Here is a 26,474-nt window from a genome sequence, read left to right as displayed (position 1 = left end):
AAAAACAATTTTAATATATACTCAATTTTTCAAACTTAATAGTCTCAAAAATTTTCAAACATAATGTATCTCAATACAGCATCCAGATTTCTCAGAAATCTCATCAGATTTTCAACATCTCAATATTCACAAGTACAATCTCATTATAACTCAAATTCAATTCACATATTAAAATACTTACTTTGAGTGGCTTCCATAATTCATAGGTTAATTACATGAGTTTATTTTGTACAAGATATACAAATAATTTACAATGTGCTAGGAATGAACAATATACATAACATGTATAAAATGAGCCCTATCTACATGCATTGCTGAGGAGGTGACAATCTTGAACTCTTCTGACACTTCTGCAGATCTGGACTCCAAAAATCTCCGTTGACAGTCTACTGGTTTTACCTTCAGTACCTGCGCGAGAAGCAATTCCATCGCGCTAAGCATTTCTGCTTAGTGGTGCAATAGTATAACAAGAAATAATATATACAATTAAAGAAAGAAATAAATCATAATTCAGATACTCAAGAATCAATTTAATTTGGTATGGTATTTCTAGTATCAACGATCTTATATACTAGTTTGTTCCTCTTTGGAAGTGCTTAGTTTATAACTTTTCAGTAAAACTACCTAGTATACAATTTATTCTAAATGTATCGTATTTCAAGTCTCTACGATTCTGTAATTTATATTTTTGTTATGTTTCTTTTGCTAATTTCTTTTACTCATTTATTCAATACTTAATTTAATTGTACTGAAATTTCATTATACTTAACTTAACTTAGCTTCCTGAACTGAGTAATGTTTTAAATGACTGCCCATATAGCCTATACACTGACCAGACTGGATAAACGGATATACTAGCACTGGGTACCTAGTACCTCGGGCTATCACACCATCGGTCACAAAGTATCTCCCGATGTGCAAACAGTGTGGCTAAAAAGCCATATAATCAATCAGGCATTAAGCCGAGTATAATAACACAAACTGTATAGCCATAGGCTATTAAAATCATAATATGGCATAATAAGCCATAAAACATAGTATGAAGTAAAGTCATTTACAGAATAGCTGTCAGAATCCTATTGGCATGCCAACCTATCCAAACTAGTCAACTAGGCAAACTAGGGCATATTACAAGATTAAATATTTATTTCTTTATTTTCAGGATTTACTGGTCATTACACAATTCACTGGTCAATGAAAATATTGACCTTTTTATACATCATGGATAAGTTGATTCTAGTATCAACATGTCACAATTTGCATTTCAATATGCTGCCAATATAGTGCAATTTACCATTTTTACAAGTTGGCATTCATTGCCAAATTGCTTCAAGCATCATTATATGTAAATGTCAATTTCTCAATTTTTGTGTGCTAGATTGGTCTAGCTTAAAGTCCTATTTCTCTTGGTTTTTAGCTTCTGGTCAAAGAAGCAAAATTGTAGCTCTATGTCTCATTGCACGCAGGGCAAAATTTCATGTCATTCCGAGTTGTATAGACCAAGTTACGGTCAATTTACTAAAACTGGACAGATTGCACCTTTGGTGCAAAATTTGGTCAATTTCTCAATTTATGTGTGCTAGATTTGTCTAGCTTAAAGTCCTATTTCCCTTGGTTTTTAGCTTCTGGTCAAAGAAGAAAAATTGTAGCTCTATGTCTTATTGCACGCGGGACAAAATTTCAGGTCATTCCGAGTTGTGTAGACCAAGATATGGTCAATTTGCTAAAGCTGGACAGAATGCACTTTTAGTGCACAATTTGGTCAGTTTTTAGGTCACTTTTGGTTCGACAGTTTTTGTGCCTGAACTTGTGCAAGCCATTTGACTTGGTTCTGGTCATTTCTGGGCTTTGTTGTCTTCATCAGACTTGTAGATATAGGTCTTAACTATTCATGGTCAAAATTTCAGGTCAATTGGACTGTTTTGAGTGAGTTATGGCCTAAACACTAACTGCTGCCCAAATGGTCAGTTTTCAGGCCTTAGATGCACTAATCCGGATTTGGTCACTTTTAAGGTCAGTTTCTAGGCAGAATTTTGGAAACATTTCTACATGAAAGTTGGCCTATTTGGTGTCTAGTTTCACTCCATATTGGCCTCATACCAATTGGGTTCACAGTTTGGCACTTATGGCCTAATTTAGGTGCTGCCTTCAATACGCAACCTGCACAAAACACATACACTCCCAATTTGATGTTCCTTCTCCTCCTCATTACTACAATATTCAATCAACAACACTTCGATATATATATTGTACACAATTCCAGCAAAAATTCTGGGCAGAATACTCAAGTGCACAAGGCACACAATACGCCATTAAACTTCAATATTTACATCCACCCAAATTCAATGTGCATTAACACTTATGTTACACAAACACTTTCATTTTAACTACACATGCTGCCCACAATTTAACACCATTACATTTCATTAATAAACTACGTAGTCACACACACAAATTCATGATTTAATAGGCTGCCCAATATGGCAGTTTGCCCAAGGCATTAAAGCTCCATTTCACACCCTTAATTCAAATATTCTAATTCAACAATTCACATTCAATCAATTCAATTCCTATACCTATATCCATATCAAACTTCATCTTTAAACTCATCTACATCATTTAAACACATCAAAATCCAATGAATTTCTTGGCTGCTGAAATGAAGGGCTCACCAAATATACATTAATTTGTTTAATTTCTTCACAAATCAACTCACCCAAAGCTCAAAACAAGATCTAATGAAAGAAGATGGGGGAGATTAAGCACTAACCTTAATTCAAGAACTTCCCAAGCTTGTGAAACTTCAAAATTTTCCTTTCTTTTTGCTGCCTATAGCTTTCCCATGAGGTGACGACCAATTTTAATGAAGGGACTCTTGAGTTTTAAGTGGAAAATGATGAGTTTGGTGAGCTTGCATGGAACTCATCCATAGAGGAAAGGAAGAGCTCCATTTCGGCATTTTAGAGAATTGGAGAAGATGAAGTGATTTAGTGGATTTTTCCTTGTCATCTTATGTGTTTTATATGCCCACTAACTTAGGTTTATTATTATTATAATTCAAAGTTTCAATCTTTGCAAATTCATCCCCCACTTTTCCTTTAATTGCATTTCATATTTAATTTCATTTTTCATTAAATTTTCAAAATATAATACCACTTATTTTTCATGGACATTTAAGTCAAAAGTCAACTCTAGGTGTCAATTGACCAAAATGCCCCTCTTCGGGTCAAGTTTGGACTTTTTCGGTAACACCGATTTACTCCTTGTACCGCCGATTTCTTTAATTTTTATTTTTCGTTTATACTAACTTTCTAATTTTTCTTTGACATTTTCAATGTCAATTACACCTCAGTAAACCTTTATCTCAAAAATATTTCTCGGGGTTCCCCGCGTCCAGGGTTAGTCAACGATCCTCGCCGTAACTTCCCGGTGTGGTCACCCATCGCTACGGGTTTGGCTCGTTTAACTTAGTCACATTTTCTCTCTTTCATTTTTGTTTGATTTTTCTTGTATTTTCTTTTTATTTATTTCATCATTATATGTCTGTTCACTATCACCGAAGTGTAGTTCCAGACATCCTAACTTGCCTGGACTGTTATTTGACTACTGGAGCAATTGAATGTACAGAACACGTATAGGGAGGATGTTACAACTCTTCCCCTCTAAATAAAAATTTCATCCTCGAAATTTACCTGATGTGAAGAGCTGAGGGAATTTTTGTCTCATTGTCTCCTCACTCTCTCATGTTGCCTCTTTCGTGTTGTGCTGTCTCCATAGGATTTTCACTAGTGGAATTGTCTTATTTCTGAGCTCTTTTACCTCTCGTGCCAAGATTTTAATTGGTTCTTCTTCATATGTCAGGTCAGGTTGTACCACAATTTCTTCTGCTGAGATGACATGTGAAGGATCTGATCTGTATCTTCTGAGCATTGAGACATGGAACACATTACGTATCTTATCCAACTCAGGTGGTAAGGCTAATCGGTAGGCTACTGGTCCCACACGTTCAATAACTTCATATGGGCCAATAAACCTAGGGCTTAATTTTCCTTTTTTTTTTTTTCCCGAATCTCAACACTTTCTTCCACGGTGATACTTTGAGAAATACCTTCTCGCCAACTTCATATTCAATATCTTTTCTCCTCAAGTCAGCATAAGATTTCTATCGGTCTGAGGCAATTTTCAAATTGGCCTTTATCAGTTTTACCTTTTCCTCTGTCTGTTTTATCAGGTCTGGCCCCACTAGCTTATCTTCACCCAATTCAGTCCAACATACAAGTGTTCTGCATTTTCTCCCATACAGTGCTTCATAGGGTGCCATTTATATGCTAGCTTGATAGCTATTATTATATGCAAATTCTGCCAGTGGATGGTATCTGTCCCAACTTCCCTCAAACTCAATAACACAACTTCTCAGCATATCCTCGAGGACCTATCACACATATTCAGTTATTACTATCATTATTATCATTATCAGTTCAATTTATTGTTTACAATAACTCAATGAGTTTCAAAATTTACCTGGATTATTCTTTCTGACTGTCCATCCGTCTGAGGATGAAAAGCCATACTAAAATGGAGTTGTGTGCCCAAGGATTCTTATAATTTCTTCCAAAATCTAGATGTAAACCTCGGGTCTCTATCCGATATAATGGAAAGTGGAATTCCATGTAGTCTAACTATCTCACTGATGTACAATTCTGCTAGCTTTTCCAGTGAGTAGTCAGTTCTGACTAGTAGAAAATGTGCTGATTTGGTTAACCTATCCACAATCACCCATATTGCATCATGCTTCTTCTAAGTGAGAGGTAGATCACTGACAAAGTCCATAGTGACTCGGTCCCATTTCCATTCAGGTATGTTTATGGGCTGCAACAAACCTGATGGAACTTGATGTTCTGCTTTAACTTACTGACATGTCAAGCATCTAGTTACATGGTCAACTATGTCCTTCTTCATACTTGGCCACCAGTATTGGAGTTTCAGGTCATGGTACATTTTTGTGCTTCCCGGGTGCATAGCATACACATTGTTATGTGCTTCTTTCAGAATACTGGTTTTCAACTCTTTATCATCTGGTACACATACTCTATCTTTATAGTACAGGCACCCATTTTCTTTCACTTCATATTCAGTTTCCTTCCCCTTAGTGATTTTGCCCATAACAGCCATTAATTTCTCATCTGTCTTCTGCCCATCCTGTATCTGTTGTAATAGATTCGGCTTCACTTGCAACTCAACCAAAATAACTCCATCATGAGTTAAGGATAGTTGGGCATTCAGAGATCTTAATGCTACAATAGATTTCCTGCTTAAAGCATCAGCGACTACATTTGCCTTCCCAGGGTGATAGTCAATCACACAATCATAATCTTTCAAGAATTCAATCCATCGCCTCTGTCTCAAATTAAGTTCCTTCTGGGTTGGCAAATACCGACTCTTATGGTCTGTGTATATGTAGCATTTTTCTCCATACAAGTAATGCCTCCATATCTTCAATGCAAAGATAATCGCTGCTAACTCTAAATCATGAGTAGGGTAATTCTTTTCATGTGGCCTTAACTGCCTGGAAGCATATGTGACCACTTTCCCTTCTTGCATGAGTACACACTCTAACCCATTGTGTGAGGCATCACTGTAGATTACAAAGTCTTTTCCAGACATTGGTTGTGTTAACACTGGTGCCTCTGTCAACATAGCCTTCAACCTCTCAAAACTGGCTTGACACTTGTCATTCCAGTCAAATTTCATATTCTTGTGCAGTAATTTGGTCATTGGAGCAGCTATCAGGGAAAATCCCTTTACGAATCTTCTATAATATCCAGCTAACCCTAAGAAACTTCTGATCTCAGTTGTATTTCTGGGCGGCTTTCATTCCATCACTGCTTCAATCTTCATGGGATCCACTCTAATCCCTTCAGCTGATACTACATGTCCAAGGAATGCAATCCCATTTAACCATAACTCACACTTGGACAATTTAGCATATAATTTCTTCTCCTTTAGAGTCTGCACAACAATTCTCAAATGCTCATCATGTTCTGCTTTATCCTTGGAATACACCAGGATGTCATCAATGAAGACCACTACGAACCGATCTAAGTATGGATGGAAGATACGGTTCATAAGGTCCATGAATGCTGCTGGAGCGTTTGTTAACCCAAATAGCATCACCAGGAATTCATAATGCCCATACCGGGTTCTAAATGCAGTCTTAGGCACATCTGCATCCTTAACCCTTAGCTGATGATACCCTGATATGAGATCAATCTTAGAAAACACACCGGCTCCCTTCAACTGATCAAACAGATCATCAATTCTAGGCAACGGATACTTGTTCTTCACTGTTACTCTGTTTAACTGCCGGTAATCAACATATAACCTCAATGTCCCATCTTTCTTCTTTACAAACAGTACCGGAGCTCCCCACGGTGACACACTGGGGCGTATGAACCCCTTGTCTAGTAATTCTTGCAGCTGAATTTTTAACTCTTTCAATTCAGTAGGTGCCATCCTATACGGAGCAATTGAAATTGGAGCTGTACTCGGCATAATCTCAATAGAAAATTCAACTTCCCTTTCTAGTGGTAAACTAGGCAATTCCTCATGAAATACCTCAGAGAAATCCCTTACTATGGGTATGTAAGACAAGTTAAGTTTACCCTGCCTAGTGTCAACCACGTGTGCCAGATAGGCTTCATACCCTTTTCTCAGCCATCTCCTTGCAATTGTAGCTGAGATGACATTGGACAAGAAATCTGTCCTTTCACCCACTATTATTATTTCTTCGTTCTCAGCAGTTTTCAGAGAGATTCTCTTCATCCTCAAGGTGTTCTTTCTAATTTATAGCCATACTGAATTCTCAAAGCTTATAGCAATTTTTGTGGTAATGGTAGTCCACATTAGTGTAACCGAGTCACTGACTCTAGCTACCTTAGAAGTGTAGTCTTTCGATAGGCTAGTTCTGAAGTTTTAAATTTTTGACTAGAATTTTCACATTTATTTCCCGTAATAGTACTCTATTTGGGCATAACTGTATCAAATTATAGATTACTTACAAATATTCTTATTTTATTCTACCACGAGGAAGCACGTAGCTCTACACAATAATCTCATGTCAGTACTGTAATCTGCAGCTTACAATACAAACATCGAGAACATTACGTAGTTATTACGTTATAACCTCATGAACAAGGTTTTCTACTTCTTTTTCTAATGCCCTCTGCGGCTCTAAGTCCATATCTTAACTTTGAATAATAAAAAAATAAATAGATCTGCATAGTGTCACCTCGACTCCTATGAATGCAATGCATGTATGCACACTATCTTTCCACTTATCTTTGCCTAGGAACGCCTAAACCAGGCTCTAATACCACTAAATGTAACACCCCTCACCCGTCTACAGTGTAGCTGAGCAAGGCGTGCTACACGGCGTGCCGAAGCACCTAATCTTATCTAATTTCTTTATAGTTATAGATTTACTTGTTCAAAAACTTTATTTGAGGTTTAGGCTATTTTTACTGTTTATCAAAATCTGACTAATTTCGAAATTTCAAAAATTTTAACGATAATCCGGCAACGTGCCGACTGTAATTTGGACTAACAGTTCTTCTGAACCTGCCAAAAACAATTTTAATATATACTCAATTTCTCAAACTTAATAGTCTCAAAAATTTTCAAACATAATTTATCTCAATACAACATCCAGATTTCTCAGAAATCTCATCAGATTTTCAACATCTCAATATTCACAAGTACAATCTCATTATAACTCAAATTCAATTCACATATTAAAATACTTACTTTGAGTGGCTTCCATAATTCATAGGTTAATTACATGAGTTTATTTTGTACAAGATATACAAATAATTTACAATGTGCTAGGAATGAACAATATACATAACATGTATAAAATGAGCCCTATCTACATGCATTGCTGAGGAGGTGACAATCTTGAACTCTTCTGACACTTCTGCAGATCTAGACTCCAAAAATCTCTGTTGACAATCTACTGGTTTTACCTTCAGTACCTGCGCGAGGAAGCAATTCCATCGCGCTAAGCATTTCTGCTTAGTGGTGCAATAGTATAACAAGAAATAATATATACAATTAAAGAAAGAAATAAATCATAATTCAGATACTCAAGAATCAATTTAAATTGGTATGGTATTTCTAGTATCAATGATCTTATATACTAGTTTGCTCCTCTTTGGAAGTGCTTAGTTTATAACTTTTCAGTAATACTACCTAGTATACAATTTATTCTAACTGTATCGTATTTCAAGTCTCTACGATTCTGCAATTTATATTTTTGTTATGTTTCTTTTGCTAATTTCTTTTACTCATTCATTCAATACTTAATTTAATTGTACTGAAATTTCATTATACTTAACTTAACTTAGCTTCCTGAACTGAGTAATGTTTTAAATGACTGCCCATATAGCCTATATACTGACCAGACTGGATAAACGGATATACTAGCACTGGGTACCTAGTACCTCGGGCCATCACACCATTGGTCACAAAGTATCTCCTGGTGTGCAAACAGTGTGGCTAAAAAGCCATATAATCAATCAGACATTAAGCCGAGTATAATAACACAAACTGTATAGCCATAAGCTATTAAAATCATAATATGGCATAATAAGCCATAAAACACAGTATGACGTAAAGTCATTTACAGAATAGCTGTCAGAATCCTATCGGCATGCCAACCTATCCAAACTAGTCAACTAGGCAAACTAGGGCATATTACAAGATTAAATATTTATTTCTTTATTTTCAGGATTTACTGGTCATTAGACAATTCACTGGTCAATAAAAATATTGACCTTTTTATACATCATGGATAAGTTGATTCTAGTATCAACATGTCCCAATTTGCATTTCAATATGCTGCCAATATAGTGCAATTTACCATTTTTACAAGTTGGCATTCATTGCCAAATTGCTTCAAGCATCATTGTATGTAAATGTCAAATTCTCAATTTTTGTATGCTAAATTGGTCTAGCTTAAAGCCCTATTTCTCTTGGTTTTTAGCTTCTGGTCAAAGAAGCAAAATTATAGCTCTATGTCTCATTGCACGTGGGGCAAAATTTCAGGTCATTCCGAGTTGAATAGACCAAGTTACGGTCAATTTACTAAAACTGGACAGATTGCACCTTTGGTGCAAAATTTGGTCAATTTCTCAATTTTTGTGTGCTAGATTTGTCTAGCTTAAAGTCCTATTTCCCTTGGTTTTTAGCTTCTGGTCAAAGAAGAAAAATTGTAGCTCTATGTCTTATTGCACGCGGGGCAAAATTTCAGGTCATTCTGAGTTGTGTAGACCAAGATATGGTCAATTTGCTAAAGCTGGACAGATTGCACTTTTAGTGCACAATTTGGTCAGTTTTTAGGTCACTTTTGGTTCGGCAGTTTTTGTGCCCAAACTTGTGCAAGCCATTTGACTTGGTTCTGGTCATTTTTGGGCTTTGGTGTCTTCATAAGACTTGTAGATATAGGTCTTAACTATTCATGATCAAAATTTCAGGTCAATTGGACCTGTTTTGAGTGAGTTATGGCCTAAAAACTAACTACTGCCCAAATGGTCAGTTTTCAGGCCTTAAATGCACTAATTCGGATTTGGTCACTTTTTAAGGTCACTTTCTAGGCAGAATTTTGGCAACATTTCTACATGAAAGTTGGCCTATTTGGTGTCTAGTTTCACCCCATATTGGTCTCATACCAATTGGGTTCACAGTTTGGCACTTATGGCCTAATTTAGGTGCTGCCTTCAATACACAACCTGCACAAAGCACATACACTCCCAATTTGATGTTCCTTCTCCTCCTCATTACTACAATATTCAATCAACAACACTTCCATATATATATTGTACACAATTCCAGCAAAATTTCTGGGCAGAATACTCAAGTGCACAAGGCACACAATACACCATTAAACTTCAATATTTACATCCACCCAAATTCAATGTGCATTAACACTTATGTTACACAAACACTTTCATTTTAACTACACATGCTGCCCACAATTTAACACCATTACATTTCATTAATAAACTACATAGTCACACACACAAATTCATGATTTAATAGGCTGCCCAATATGGCAGTTTGCCCAAGGCATTAAAGCTCCATTTCACACCCTTAATTCAAATATTCTAATTCAACAATTCACATTCAATCAATTCAATTCCTATACCTATATCCATATCAAACTTCATCTTTAAACTCATCTACATCATTTAAACACATCAAAATCCCATGAATTTCTTGGCTGTCGAAATGAAGGGCTCACAAAATATACATTAATTTATTTAATTTCTTCACAAATCAACTCACCCAAAGCTCAAAACAATATCTAATGAAAGAAAATGGGGGAGATTAAGCACTAACCTTAATTCAAGAACTTCCCAAGCTTGTGAAACTTCAAAATTTTCCTTTCTTTTTGCTGCCTATAGCTTTCCCATGAGGTGACGACCAATTTTAATGAAGGGACTCTTGAGTTTTAAGTGGAAAATGATGAGTTTGGTGAGCTTGCATGGAACTCATCCATGGAGGAAAGGAAGAGCTCCATTTCAGCATTTTAGAGAATTGGAGAAGATGAAGTGAGTTAGTGGATTGTTCCTTGTCATCTTATGTGTTTTATATGCCCACTAACTTAGGTTTATTATTATTATAATTTAAAGTTTCAATCTTTGCAAATTCATCCCCCACTTTTCCTTTAATTGCATTTCATATTTAATTTCATTTTTCATTAAATTTTCAAAATATAATACCACTTATTTTTCATGGACATTTAAGTCAAAAGTCAACTCTAGGTGTCAATTGACCAAAATGCCCCTCTTCGGGTCAAGTTTGGACTTTTTCGGTAACACCGATTTACTCCTTGTACCGCCGATTTCTTTAATTTTTATTTTTTGTTTATACTAACTTTCTAATTTTTCTTTGACATTTTCAATGTCAATTACACCTCAGTAAACCTTTAATTATGTCCCAAAAATATTTCTCGGGGTTCCCCGCGTCCAGGGTTAGTGAACGATCCTCGCCGTAACTTCCCGGTGTGGTCACCCATCGCTACGGGTTTGGCTCGTTTAACTTAGTCACATTTTCTCTCTTTCATTTTTGTTTGATTTTTCTTGTATTTTATTTTTATTTATTTCATCATTGTATGTCTGTTCACTATCACCGAAGTGTAGTTCCAGACATCCTAACTTGCCTGGACTGTTATTTGACTACTGGAGCAATTGAATGTATAGAACACGTATAGGGAGGATGTTACAAGAGAGACAGCAAAAGAGAGGCTTGGGTCAGTGTAGTTCATCTCCTACACCTGGGAAGAAGTTTAAAGGTCCACCTACGCAGAGTTCAGGTCAACCACAAGGTCAGGGTCAGGGTCAGTCTCGGGGGCCCAGGCCACAGTTTACCCCTAGAAGAGGTCAGTCCATACCATCAGTGGGCAGTTCTCCAGGGATGGGGTTCAGGGGACCAGCCCCAACATCTTTTGCATGTCCACATTGTCTGAAATGGCATAAGGGGGAGTGTTGGAGAGTGACTGGTGCCTGCTTAAGGTGTGGGTCGACAGAGCATCAGCTAAGGAATTGTCCACGCAGAACTACTACAGCTGCTCCAACACAAGCAGACAGACCTGCTCCTGCACCACAAAGGGGTAGGAAATCTGGCAAATCTGAGGTAGTGGGACCATCACAGAGGCCTGCATCTGAGCCAGCAAAGAGGCCTGAGGGCAAACCACCTGCCAGAGCCTATGCCATGAGAGCTCAGGAGGAGCAAGATGCCCCGGACGTCATCAGGGGTACGTTCTCCCTCTACAATACATCTGTGTATGCATTGGTGGATCCAGGATCCACTCATTCATACATCTGCATCAACCTACCTATAGAAAGGGGGATACAAGTAGGGGAGAGTGACCAAGACATTCTGGTCACTAATCCATTGGGCCACAGTGTAGTGGTGAACAAAGTGTACAAGGGTTGCCCGTTAAGGATTCAGGGGTATGAATTCTTGGCAGACTTGATTGAGTTGCCTTTCCATGAGTTTGACGTGATTTTGGGAATGGTCTGGTTGTCACATCATCAGGCAATGTTTGATCGTAAACTGAAGAGGATTTCTTTGAAAACTCTTGAAGGTAATGAGATTTCAGTTATGGGGGAAAGGATAGATTTCTTGTCCAATGTCATCTCAGCCACAGTTGCAAGAAAACTGATGAGAAAAGGCTATGAAGCCTACCTAGCACATGTGGTGGATACTAGGCAGGCTAAGCCAGATCTGTGTGACATACCTACAGTAAAAGACTTCCCAAATGTGTTCCCTAAAGAATTGCCTGGTTTGCCATCAGAAAGGGAAGTTGAATTTACTATTGAGATACTGCCGGGTACAGCACCAATCTCTATTGCTCCTTATAGGATGGCACCCACAGAATTGGAGGAACTGAAAATCCAGTTACAGGAGTTGCTGGATAAGGGGTTCATACGCCCCAGTGTGTCACCATGGGGAGCTCCAGTGCTATTTGTGAAAAAGAAGGATGGGACTTTGAGGCTATGCATCGATTATCGGCAATTGAATAAAGTAACTATGAAGAATAAATATCCGTTGCTTAGAATTGATGATCTGTTTGATCAGTTGAAGGGAGCAGGAGTATTTTCTAAGATTGATCTTGTCACACCCTACCCCTCTGTAAGGCATAACATGATCCCGTAGTATACCTAATGAATTACCAACTCCATCTACTGATAACCCATTAAATACAATACAAGGGATTTTAAAAACTTTTCTTACTTCTTTTACAGTGGTGAGCACTATTTACAGGTATTAAAAACTTTGGTGATCTGAAGTGAAACAACCAACTCCTTTGATTTATTTGGAATTTCTATAAAAATTTTGGTAGAGTGCCATCTGTATTTTGGACAAAACAGTTCTTCAGAAAACCTGTAAAAAGCACTTCAATAATTTTCCAAATCTCAACTCCAATACATTTCTCAACACAACAATTTATCAACTCAATTCCATAGAAATTCTTCAAAGTCTGAGATAAGGAAATATAATACAATTTTTACAAGTCAAAACAGCTCATAATTATTTTACAACTTCAAGGTACAATTTGAATTTACAACTGCTCAAAACCAAAAACAAAATGTACATACAGTGTCATACATTACAGTACAAAATGCAAAATATTGGTATACTCATTATACCAGGTAATCCATCGCTGGATGTATATGCAGCCTAGTCTGCTGCCCTGTCTGTCTCTCTACCTGCGACAGCAATAAAAAGCTATCGCTGAGACAATGTCTCAGTGGTGCACAACATTAACCAAATACAAATTTAAATCACAATTCGTAAATCATGTAAATAGTGGATACTTAAAACCATAGTCAAATTTAAGACAATAAAGGTCGATAAGAATTTAAACTCCATTTCTCACTATCACAATAGATTTTCATAAGTCAGGTCATGTTTGAATTCAAAAGACAGTATATGTCAATGAGAGTTTAAATCCATTTCACAATCTCACAGTACAAATTAATAAATCACACACAGCTTAATCATGATCCATAGTTCAATTCGTCCCAAAAGCCGATGGCTAATGAGGTATTCAATTCGTCCCAAAAGTCGATGACTAATGAGGAATAACATGGCTAGCTAGCAAAAATATGAGTACTCATCCAATTCGTCCTCAACAGGCACACACCTCAACACTTCAGCCAGAGAGGGAATTCAATTCGTCCCACTAGACAAGCTAATGAGGAATACAATCAATATACATGATAGCTGTGGTTTCAAACCATTTCCAATGCTTTTAAATCAATAAGTATCCATCAATGTCATTCAAACAATTTTTCACAGTTACAAACCATTCACAATATTTTTCAATCAATAAGTGTCCATCAAACTCATTTCCACAATTTAAAACAATAATATACAAATAGTCAATATTTATTTCAATTGAAAATAATTCAAAAGAAACAGTTGTTGTGCACAAACCTCTGATGACTGTCCCCCTGGTCTGGACTCAGTGTTTCCTTCCCTTTTGCTGAGTCCTTGTTAACTGAGAAACACAATTTGAAGTGTTTCAGTGCTAAATTAAACTGTCTCTATCGATGGTGTTTGGTAAATAATGCACTGAACTCAATTATTCACTTAATCACCTAATATACCGACCCTCGTTGCGTTTTAGGTAAATTAGGTTTTAGTGTCGTTAATATGTCACATTCGATAGGGTTTTAGGTTTGGTATGTTTTACCAAAGTCATTTCCTTGCTTAGTGCACTTTAATGCAAATTGCTGGATTCCGGGACACTGGTTTGACCTAGCCGGACGGCCTAGTTCCCTCGGTTTTCGAGCTTCGGTCGAAACTACAAACTTGTAGATCTAGGTCTTACGGACCGCGGTGCAAAATTTCAGGTCAATCCGAGTTAAGTAGACCGAGTTATGGTCATTATACTATTGCTGGTCAAATGGTACCATTTTAGGTCAATTTTAGGTCAATTTGGTCAACTCTGGTTCGGCCAGTTTTTGGACCCGAACTTGTGCAAGTTGTTTGACTTGCTTATGGTCATTTCTGGGCTTTGGTGTCTTCATAAGACTTGTAGGTATGGGTCTTAACTATTCTTGGTCAAAATTTCAGGTCAATTGGACCTGGTTTGAGTGAGTTATGGCCTAATTACTCACTGCTGCCCAATTGGTCATTTTTCAGGTCCTAATTGCACCTAATCCGAATTGGTCATTTTCTTAGGTCACCTTGCAAGCAGAATTTTGGTATGGTTTCTCAATGAAAGTTGGCACATTTTGTGCCTAGTTTCACGTCAAATTGGTCTCATACCAATTGAGGTTACACATTTAAGGTTATAGGCTAAATTGTACACTGCCCTCACTATGCCTTTCACACCCCACTTCAAACACACATTTACCTTTGCAATTTTGTTTACTTCCCTACCAATCTGTTTTGGTACATTACCAAAAGCACTTTCTACATTACATTAACATTACTTTGGGCAGATTACCATTACCCTCAACACACCAAATATAATTCACATTTACAATTTCTAAGTACCATTACATACACACCTAACCATTACACATCTTACATACACTTTACAATATCAATCTACATACATATCATCAATCCTTCTAGGTCAATATTCTGCCCACACTTCCTTCAATATATACAATTACTCAAGTGTCCCCAAGCTGCTGCAAACCATCTTCAACACCACATTGCCCTACAATTCATCAATTCTCATCCAAGTGCCAAAATCACCATATAAACATGAAGTAAATCACTAGGTTACTAAATCACCATGATCAACATTATTTCTCATCAATTATATGCACAAATATTTCATCAAAAACGTGACTCATGGCTGTCCAAAAATGGCTATCTCAACAACTATTTAAACTTTAAAATTTCCTTCACCAAACTAACACCCATAACATGAACATAAAGTTTATCAAAGCTATCTTCAAAATTATGAACTTACCTTATGCTTGGAGCTTATTAAACCTTGCTTAAACTTCTCAAATTTAGTATCAAACTCTTCCTTGTGATGAGTAGACAAAGTTTCATGAAGGAACCTAAGAGATTGGAGTTGAAAATGGAGAGTTAAGAGAGCTTGCATGAAAAATGGCCATGGTGGTTTCCATTTTCTTCAATTCGGCAACTTGAATCCAAATGAGGAAGATGAAGTTTCTGTTGGTTTAGTGGAAGTACAGCTGCCCCTCTTTGTTTTATTTTATTCCCTTAGTGGTCCACTCATTTAAATTATATCATAAATTAAGCTTAAATGTGTTATTTACACATTTTTCACCCCACTTTTGGCTATTTGTATTAGGTACCCCTCTTTTAATTTTTCATTTCATTTTCTAAGTGTAATATTATTTATTTTTAATGGACATTTAGGTCAAAAGACAATTCGGGGTGTCGAATGACCATAATGCCCCTGTTCGGGTTACGTTCCCGATTTTTCGGTAACACCGGGTTTTGTCTGTTTTTCGATTTCTCACTTTTCTTTGTACTAATTATTTATTTTTTCTTTGATCTTTCTAATGATATTTATTCTTCAATAAGGTTCTATTTAAGTTCTAAAAATGTTTTCCAGGGTTCCCCGCAGTCCAGGGCTAGTCAACGGTCCACGCCGTGACTTCCTGTCTGATCACCATCGTTAGGTTTCATTTCGTTTAACTTGATCACATTTCTTTGCTATCATTTTTCCTTTGTTTTTCTTGTACTTTCTTTTCTTGTATTTCATTATTTTATGTCTCCTCACTCATATCGAAGTACGGTTCTAGGCATCCTAGCTGTCCGGACAACACTGGTCACCGGAGCAGCAAAACGCACTACCGAACTTTGGGGTGTTACAATTCTCTCCCCCTTAAATAAATTTCGTCTCGAAATTTTACCTGGCATTAGTCTCTGAACAGCTGTGGGTGCTGTCTCCTCATATCCTCTTCATGTTCCCAAGTAGCTTCCTGGCCTGAATGATGGTTCCACAGCACTTTAACCAGGTGTATCTGTTTGTTTCTCAGCTGCTTCACCTCATAAGCCAGAATTTTTATGGGTTCTTCCTCATATGATAGGTCTGGATTTACTTCAATCTCTTCAACTGACAATACATGAGATGGGTTAGATCTGTACCTCCTTAACATGGACACATGGAAGACACTGTGTATCCTTGCTAACTCTGGAGGTAATGCCAACCGATATGCCAAAGGACCCACTCTTTCCAGAATCTCATATGGTCCGATGAAACGAGGATTTAGTTTCCCCTTTCTGCCAAATCTCATAATCCTCTTCCAAGGAGAAACTTTGAGGAATACCTTATCACCCACTGCATACTCAATATCTCTTCTCTTTAGATCAACATAGGACTTCTGGCGGTCTGATGCAGCCTTGAGCCTATCTCTGATCAATCTGATCTTTTCCTCTGTCTGCTGGACAATTTCTGGCCCAATCATCTTCCTTTCACCTACTTCATCCCAACATAAAGGAGTTCTGCACTTCCTGCCATACAAAGCTTCATATGGAGGCATCCCTATGCTTGATTGGTAGCTGTTGTTATAAGCAAACTCAATCAAAGGCAAGTGTGTATCCCAACTACCTTCAAATTCAATCACACAAGCCCGTAGCATATCCTCCAATATCTGAATAACCCTCTCAGACTGGCCATCTATCTGTGGGTGGAATGCTGTGCTGAAGTTCAATCTAGTTCCTAGGGCTCTCTGAAGACTACCCCAGAATCTAGAAGTGAACCTAGGATCTCTGTCAGACACAATTGATACTGGCACTCCATGCAGTTTTACAATCTCATATATGTACAATCTGGCCAATCTTTCCAGGCTATAGTCCATCCGAACTGGCAAAAAGTGAGCAGACTTGGTCAATCTGTCAACTATAACCCATACTGCATCATGACTACTCTGTGTCCTTGGAAGTCCTGTAACAAAATCCATAGTTATTCGTTCCCATTTCCACTGCATCGACAAAGGATGTAACAAACCAGTGGAACTTGATGTTCGCCTTTACTTGCGACAATTTAGGCATTTGGAAACGAATTCACTATATCTCTCTTCATACCCATCCACCAGTAATGCTCTTTCATCCCTCTGTACATTTTAGTTCCACCAGAGTGCACAGCGAAAGGAGACTCATGTGCTTCCTTCATAATGACTTGTCTCAATTCCACATCACTAGGAATGCACATTTTGCCCTGATGTAGCCATAAACCATCATCTCTCACAGAGAATTCGGGTTTCTTGCCTGCTGGAACTTCTTTCGATTGCTTCGATACTTTTCATCACTCTGTGCGACCATTACGATCGATCAATCAACATGGTGTACATGCCATGCAACTCTTATCTGTCCCTCATCATTAATTTCTAAACCGGCATCTTTGTGCTTTCAATTCATATACCATGGACAAAGGAGAAACTCGAGACTTGCCATAGTCTTGCGACTTAAGGCGTCAGCCACCACATTTGCTTTCCCCGGCTGATAGTCTATTAAGCAATCATAATCTTTGATGAGTTCTAACCATCTCCTCTGCCTCAAATTCAATTCCTTCTGGGTACATAAGTACTTCAAGCTCTTGTGATCTGTGAAAATGTAGCATTTCTCTCCATACAGATAGTGTCTCGGATCTTGAGCAAAAACAATAGCCGCTAACTCGGATCATGTGTTGGGTAATTCCTCTCATGCGGTTTGGTGGCGTGATGCATAAGCAATGACATTCCGATCTTGCATCGATACAGCCTAACCCATTGTGAGAAGCATCACTATAAATCGTGTATTCTTTACGGAGAAGGTAAAGTGAGAACTGGAGCTTCAGTTAAACACCTCTTCAACTCATCAAAACTCTGCTGATATTTATCAGTCCACTGAAATTTTACATCTTTCCGAAGCAGCTTAGTCAGTGGAGAAGATAACATAGAAAACCCCTTTCATAAACTGACGGTAATATCCAGCTAAACCCAGAAAACTGCGAATTTCTGTGATGTTCCTGGGCGGCTTCCAATTAAGGATAGCTTCTACCTTGCTGGAATCTACCTTGATCCCTTCAGCTGACACAACATGTCCCAAAAAGGAGATTTCATTCAGCCAAAATTCACACTTCGACAATTTGGCGTATAGCTGTTTCTCCCTTAAAATCTGCAGTACAATCCGCAGATGTCTGTCATGCTCTTCTGCATTCCTCGAGTATATCAAAATGTCATCAATAAACACCACCACAAATTGATCAAGATATGGTCTGAAGATAGTGTTCATCAGATCCATAAAAGCAGCTGGAGCATTTGTCAACCCGAATGGCATTACTAGAAACTCATAGTGGCCATATCGAGTTAAAGCGCTTTTGGAATACTCTGCTCTTGCACCTTCAACTGATAATAACCAGATCGCAAATCAATTTTGGAGAATATAGCTGCACCCTTCAACTGATCAAACAGATCATCAATGCGAGGCAATGGATATTTGTTCTTTATTGTCACCTTATTCAACTGCCGATAATCAACACATAAGCGGAGAGTACCATCCTTCTTCTTAACAAACAATACTGGTGCTCCCCAAGGTGACACACTAGGGCGGATGAAGCCCTTTTCAAGTAATTCTTGCAACTGTATCTTCAACTCCTTCAACTCTGCTGGTGCCATTCTGTATGGCCTTATGGAAATTGGATCCACACCAGGCATAACATTAATTTCGAACTGCACTTCTCTTTCCGGAGGTAATCCTGGCAATTCATCAGGAAACACATCTGGAAAGTCATGTACTGTAGGGATGTCTTTCAATGTTGGACTCCCCACTTGGGTGTCTACCACATGTGCCAAGTATGCTTCACACCCCTTTCTGATCATTTTCCTGGCTAGTGCAGCCGAAATGAGGTTTGATGGCAATAACTGCCTCTCCCCATGTATTACCACATCACTATACTGAGGAAGGCCAAAAGTGACTGTCTTCAACCTACAGTCAATCATGGCATGATGCCTAGCTAACCAATCCATGCCCAAGATGATATCATAATCTCTGAAGGGCATTTCAATGAAATCAGACAGGAAAGTGTGTCCTTGGATCACCAAAGGACAATCTCTATACATTCTATTAACCCTGACCTCCTGTCCTAACGGACTTGTTACTAGCACCTCAAAGTCCATTTTTGTACATAGAACAGCTATGCAATCAATGATGCTAGCACTCACATAAGAATGGGTAGAACCTGGATCAAATAACACAAACACATCCTGATTAAAAGTTGAGAAGGTACCAGCCACAACATCAGATGTCTCTGCCTCTTCTCTCTGTCTCATGGCATAGACTCTGACTGGAGCACTATCTTGCTCTGAGTGTTTTACTGTGCCTTGGCTGCCTGCTGGGTTACCTCTACCCCTGCCTCTACCTCTGCTAGGTGGTTGTGAGCTTCTGGTGACAGGGCTCTGAACTGATCCTTCTACAGTAGTAGGAGGTGGTCCAACTCTGCGACTACTGGTGCAGTCCTTGGCAAAGTGTCCTATGCCTCCACAGTTATAACAGGCTCCAATAGCCTTATAGCATATCCCACCATGATATCTTCCACAATTTTCACATTGGCGGGAATGGTAGGAACCTCCGGTACTATGCTGACCAGATAAAGGAGGTTTCTGTCCTGAATGTCCTCCCCTACCAGACTTCTTGCCACCTCTGTTGTGTCCCTCATAGTTCTTCCTCTTTCCAGTAGGACCACTGGAACTCTGTTCTACTGACTTTCCCTCTTCATCTGTCTTCTCTGATCTCTTTTTCTCAGGAGCAGTCTCAAACTCAACTCTTTCCAACTCTAGGGCTTGAGAAACAAGTTCAGAGAAGTTAGTGTGTTTGAAGCCGAGCACTTGTACTCTGATACTGGGCTTCAAGCCAGTTTCAAACCTCTTGCATCTCTCCCTGCTGGTAGCAAGCAAGCTTACTGCATAGTGGCTAAGGCGGGAGAATTCTCTTTCATACTCAGCCACTGATCTGTTCCCCTGTTTCAGACTTAAGAATTCTTGCAGTTTCTGGTCTACATAGGCATCAGGGATGTATTTCTGTCTGAATTCCCTGAGGAAGTCATTCCATGTTAGCACTGCAGGTTCTACCAGACTGTGGGGAATGGTTTTCCACCAGTCATAAGCATCCCCCTGTAGTAAGGACACTGAGTATTCAAATCTAAGCTCTTCTGTACAATGTAGCTTCTTGAACACCCTATCCATCCTCTCTAACCATTGTTCAGCTTCTAGAGGATCTACTGTCCCCTTAAACTCTGTAGCCCCATACTTCATCAATTGATCATACTGCCTCGTAGGAGACTGTGGTTGTACCACTGGTGTCTGTATTGGGACTTGAGTAGGCACATTGCCAGCCATTTGTTGGAACATTGCAGCCATCTACTGAGCGGCGAAGCGAAAGCTGCGATGCTGCGGTGGTCTTTGCTAAACCACTAACATTATGTAGGCCTGGGGTACCCCCTTGCACCTCAGCCTCTATAGATTGATCGACTGAACGATCACCCTCTTCCATATTCAATGCGAGGATTTTATATCTCCTGAACAAATAACACAAGGAGATTTCCTCCCGTTAGTGCATATTTATAATGTAATGTACTGTATGTATCAAACAATGATAATGAGCAGTTGTACTATGAAGAAAGAATATTCAAATAACAGGTGAAAACAGAATTTAAAAACTTTGCTCTGATACCACTAAAACATGTCACACCCTACCCCTCTGTAAGGCATAACATGATCCCGTAGTATACCTAATGAATTACCAACTCCATCTACTGATAACCCATTAAATACACTACAAGGGATTTTAAAAACTTTTCTTACTTCTTTTACAGTGGTGAGCACTATTTACAGGTATTAAAAACTTTGGTGATCTGAAGTGAAACAACCAACTCCTTTGATTTATTTGGAATTTCTATAAAAATTTTGGCAGAGTGCCATCTGTATCTTGGACAAAACAGTTCTTCAGAAAACCTGTAAAAAGCACTTCAATAATTTTCCAAATCTCAACTCCAATACATTTCTCAACACAACAATTTATCAACTCAATTCCATAGAAATTCTTCAAAGTCTGAGATAAGAAAATATAATACAATTTTTACAAGTCAAAACAGCTCATAATTATTTTACAACTTCAAGGTACAATTTGAATTTACAACTGCTCAAAACCAAAAACAAAATGTACATACAGTGTCATACATTACAGTACAAAATGCAAAATATTGGTATACTCATTATACTGTGTAATCCATCATTTGGATGTATATGCGACCTAGTCTGCTTACTGTCTCTCTCTACCTGCGACAGCAATAAAAAGCTATCGCTGAGACAATATCTCAGTGGTGCACAACATTAACCAAATACAAATTTAAATTACAATTCGTAAATCATGTAAATAGTGGATACTTAAAACCATAGTCAAATTTAAGACAATAAAGGTCGATAAGAATTTAAACTCTATTTCTCACTATCACAATAGATTTTCATAAGTCAGGTCAAGTTTGAATTCAAAAGACAGTATATGTCAATGAGAGTTTAAATCCATTTCACAATCTCACAGTACAAATCAATAAATCACACACAGCTTAATCATGATCCATAGTTCAATTCGTCCCAAAAGCCGATGGCTAATGAGGTATTCAATTCGTCCCAAAAGTCGATGACTAATGAGGAATAACATGGCTAGCTAGCAAAAATATGAGTACTCATCCAATTCGTCCTCAACAGGCACACACCTCAACACTTCAGCTAGAGAGGGAATTCAATTCGTCCCACTAGACAAGCTAATGAGGAATACAATCAATATACATGATAGCTGTGGTTTCAAACCATTTCCAATGCTTTTAAATCAATAAGTATCCATCAATGTCATTCAAACAATTTTTCACAGTTACAAACCATTCACAATATTTTTCAATCAATAAGTGTCCATCAAACTCATTTCCACAATTTAAAACAATAATATACAAATAGTCAATATTTATTTCAATTGAAAATAATTCAAAAGAAACAGTTGTTATGCACAAACCTCTGATGACTGTCCCCCTGGTCTGGACTTAGTGTTTTCTTCCCTTTTGCTGAGTCCTTGTTAACTGAGAAACACAATTTGAAGTGTTTCAGTGCTAAATTAAACTGTCTCTATCGATGGTGTTTGGTAAATAATGCACTGAACTCAATTATTCACTTAATCACCTAATATACCGACCCTCGTTGCATTTTAGGTAAATTAGGTTTTAGTGTCGTTAATATGTCACATTCGATAGGGTTTTAGGTTTGGTATGTTTTACCAAAGTCATTTCCTTGCTTAGTGCACTTTAATGCAAATTGCTGGATTCCGGGACACTGGTTTGACCTAGCCGGACGGCCTAGTTCCCTCGATTTTTGGGCTTCGGTCGAAACTACAAACTTGTAGATCTAGGTCTTATGGACCGCGGTGCAAAATTTCAGGTCAATCCGAGTTAAGTAGACCGAGTTATGGTCATTATACTATTGCTGGTCAAATGGTACCATTTTAGGTCAATTTTAAGTCAATTTGGTCAACTCTGGTTCGGCCAGTTTTTGGACCCGAACTTGTGCAAGTTGTTTGACTTGCTTATGGTCATTTCTGGGCTTTGGTGTCTTCATAAGACTTGTAGGTATGGGTCTTAACTATTCTTGGTCAAAATTTCAGGTCAATTGGACCTGGTTTGAGTGAGTTATGGCCTAATTACTCACTGCTGCCCAATTGGTCATTTTTCAGGTCCTAATTGCACCTAATCCGAATTGGTCATTTTCTTAGGTCACCTTGCAAGCAGAATTTTGGTATGGTTTCTCAATGAAAGTTGGCACATTTTGTGCCTAGTTTCACCTCAAATTGGTCTCATACCAATTGAGGTTACACATTTAAGGTTATAGGCTAAATTGTACACTGCCCTCACTATGCCTTTCACACCCCACTTCAAACACACATTTACCTTTGCAATTTTGTTTACTTCCCTACCAATCTGTTTTGGTACATTACCAAAAGCACTTTCTACATTACATTAAAATTACTTTGGGCAGATTACCATTACCCTCAACACACCAAATATAATTCACATTTACAATTTCTAAGTACCATTACATACACACCTAACCATTACACATCTTACATACACTTTACAATATCAATCTACATACATATCATCAATCCTTCTAGGTAAATATTCTGCCCACACTTCCTTCAATATATACAATTACTCAAGTGTCCCCAAGCTGCTGCAAACCATCTTCAACACCACATTGCCCTACAATTCATCAATTCTCATCCAAGTGCCAAAATCACCATATAAACATGAAGTAAATCACTAGGTTACTAAATCACCATGATCAACATTATTTCTCATCAATTATATGCACAAATATTTCATCAAAAACGTGACTCATGGCTGTCCAAAAATGGCTATCTCAACAACTATTTAAACTTTAAAATTTCCTTCACCAAACTAACACCCATAACATGAACATAAAGTTTATCAAAGCTATCTTCAAAATTATGAACTTACCTTATGCTTGGAGCTTATTAAACCTTGCTTAAACTTCTCAAATTTAGTATCAAACTCTTCCTTGTGATGAGTAGACAAAGTTTCATGAAGGAACCTAAGAGATTGGAGTTGAAAATGGAGAGTTAAGAGAGCTTGCATGAAAAATGGCCATGGTGGTTTCCATTTTCTTCAATTCGGCAACTTGAATCCAAATGAGGAAGATGAAGTTTCTGTTGGTTTAGTGGAAGTACAGCTGCCCCTCTTTGTTTTATTTTATTCCCTTAGTGGTCCACTCATTTAAATTATATCATAAATTAAGCTTAAATGTGTTATTTACACATTTTTCACCCCACTTTTGGCTATTTGTATTAGGTACCCCTCTTTTAATTTTTCATTTCATTTTCTAAGTGTAATATTATTTATTTTTAATGGAAATTTAGGTCAAAAGACAATTCGGGGTGTCGAATGACCATAATGCCCCTGTTCGGGTTACGTTCCCGATTTTTCGGTAACACCGGGTTTTGTCTGTTTTTCGATTTCTCACTTTTCTTTGTACTAATTATTTATTTTTTATTTGATCTTTCTAATGATATTTATTCTTCAATAAGGTTCTATTTAAGTTCTAAAAATGTTTTCCGAGTTCCCGATCCGAGAGCTAGTCAACGGTCCACGCAGTGACTTCCGTCTGATCACCATCGTTAGGTTTCATTTCGTTTAACTTGATCACATTTCTTTGCTATCATTTTTCCTTTGTTTTTCTTGTACTTTCTTTTCTTGTATTTCATTATTTTATGTCTCCTCACTCATATCAATGCAGTTCTAGGCATCCTAGTTTGTCCAGGACAACACCGTCACCGGAGCGTGAGCGCCTCTAGAACTTTGGGGTGTTACAGATCTCAGATCAGGGTATCATCAGTTGAGGGTGAAGGATGTAGATGTGCCAAAGACTGCATTCAGGACCTGGTATGGACAATATGAGTTTCTGGTGATGCCCTTTGGCCTAACAAATGCACCAGCAGCATTCATGGACCTTATGAACCGTATCTTCCATCCATACCTAGATCGGTTCGTAGTGGTTTTTATTAATGATATTTTGGTGTATTCCAAGACCAGGGAAGAACATGATGAACATTTGAGGATTATTCTGCAAACCCTGAGAGAAAAGGAGCTGAATGCTAAGTTGTCCAAGTGTGACTTCTGGTTAAATGAGATTGCATTCCTTAGACACATAGTGTCAGCTGATGGGATTAGGGTGGATCCCAAGAAAATAGAAGCAGTGATGGAATGGAAGCCTCCCAGAAATACAACTGAGGTCAGAAGCTTCTTGGGGCTAGCTGGGTATTACAGGAGATTTGTGAAGGGATTTTCCTTAATAGCTGCTCCAATGACCAAGTTGTTACATAAGAATGTCAGATTTGACTGGAATGATAAGTGTCAGACTAGTTTTGAGAAGTTGAAGGCTATGTTGACAGAGGCACCAGTGTTAACACAGCCAGTGCCAGGAAAGGACTTTGTGGTCTACAGTGATGCCTCTCATAATGGGTTAGGGTGTGTATTGATGCAAGAGGGGAAGATGGTCACTTATGCTTCTAGACAGCTAAGGCCACATGAACAAAATTACCCTACCCATGATCTAAAGCTTGTAGCAATTATCTTCGCACTGAAAATATGGAGGCACTACTTGTATGGTGAAAAGTGTTACATTTATACAGACCACAAAAGCTTGAAATACTTGCCAACCCAAAAGGAGCTCAACCTTAGACAGAGGCGATGGATTGAATTCCTGAAGGACTATGATTGTGTGATTGACTACCATCCTGAGAAGGCAAATGTAGTTGCTGATGCTTTGAGCAGAAAATCCATCACAGCTTTGAGATCATTGAATGCCGTCTATCTTGTGATGGATTTTCTGCTCAAAGCATCAGCAACTATGTGAAGAAGGACATAGCTGACTATGTGACTAAATACTTGACATGTCAGCAACTTGAAGAAGGACATAGCTGACTATGTGACTAAATGCTTGACATGTCAGCAAGTCAAGGTAGAACATCAAGTTCCATCGGGATTGCTACAGCCTATACGCATACCTGAATGGAAATGGGATCGGGTCACCATGGATTTTGTAAGTGGTCTACCTCTCACCCAGAAGAAGCATGATGCAGTATGGGTGATAGTCGATAGATTGACGAAGTCAGCACACTTTCTTCTAGTTAGGACTGACTACTCATTGGAGAAGTTAGCAGAATTGTATATCAGTGACGAAGTCAGCACACTTCCACTTTCTATCATATCTGATCGAGACCCAAGGTTTACATCGAGATTTTGGAAGAAGTTGCATGAGTCCTTGGGTACACAACTCCACATCAGCACAGCTTTCCATCCTCAGACGGATGGGCAATCAGAAAGAGTAATCCAGGTAAACAATTGAAACCAATTGAACTAATACAAATAT

Source organism: Hevea brasiliensis, chromosome 4, assembly GCF_030052815.1.
Source record: "Hevea brasiliensis isolate MT/VB/25A 57/8 chromosome 4, ASM3005281v1, whole genome shotgun sequence".
Lineage (NCBI taxonomy): Eukaryota > Viridiplantae > Streptophyta > Magnoliopsida > Malpighiales > Euphorbiaceae > Hevea > Hevea brasiliensis.
Note: the sequence above shows the minus strand (reverse complement) of the source record.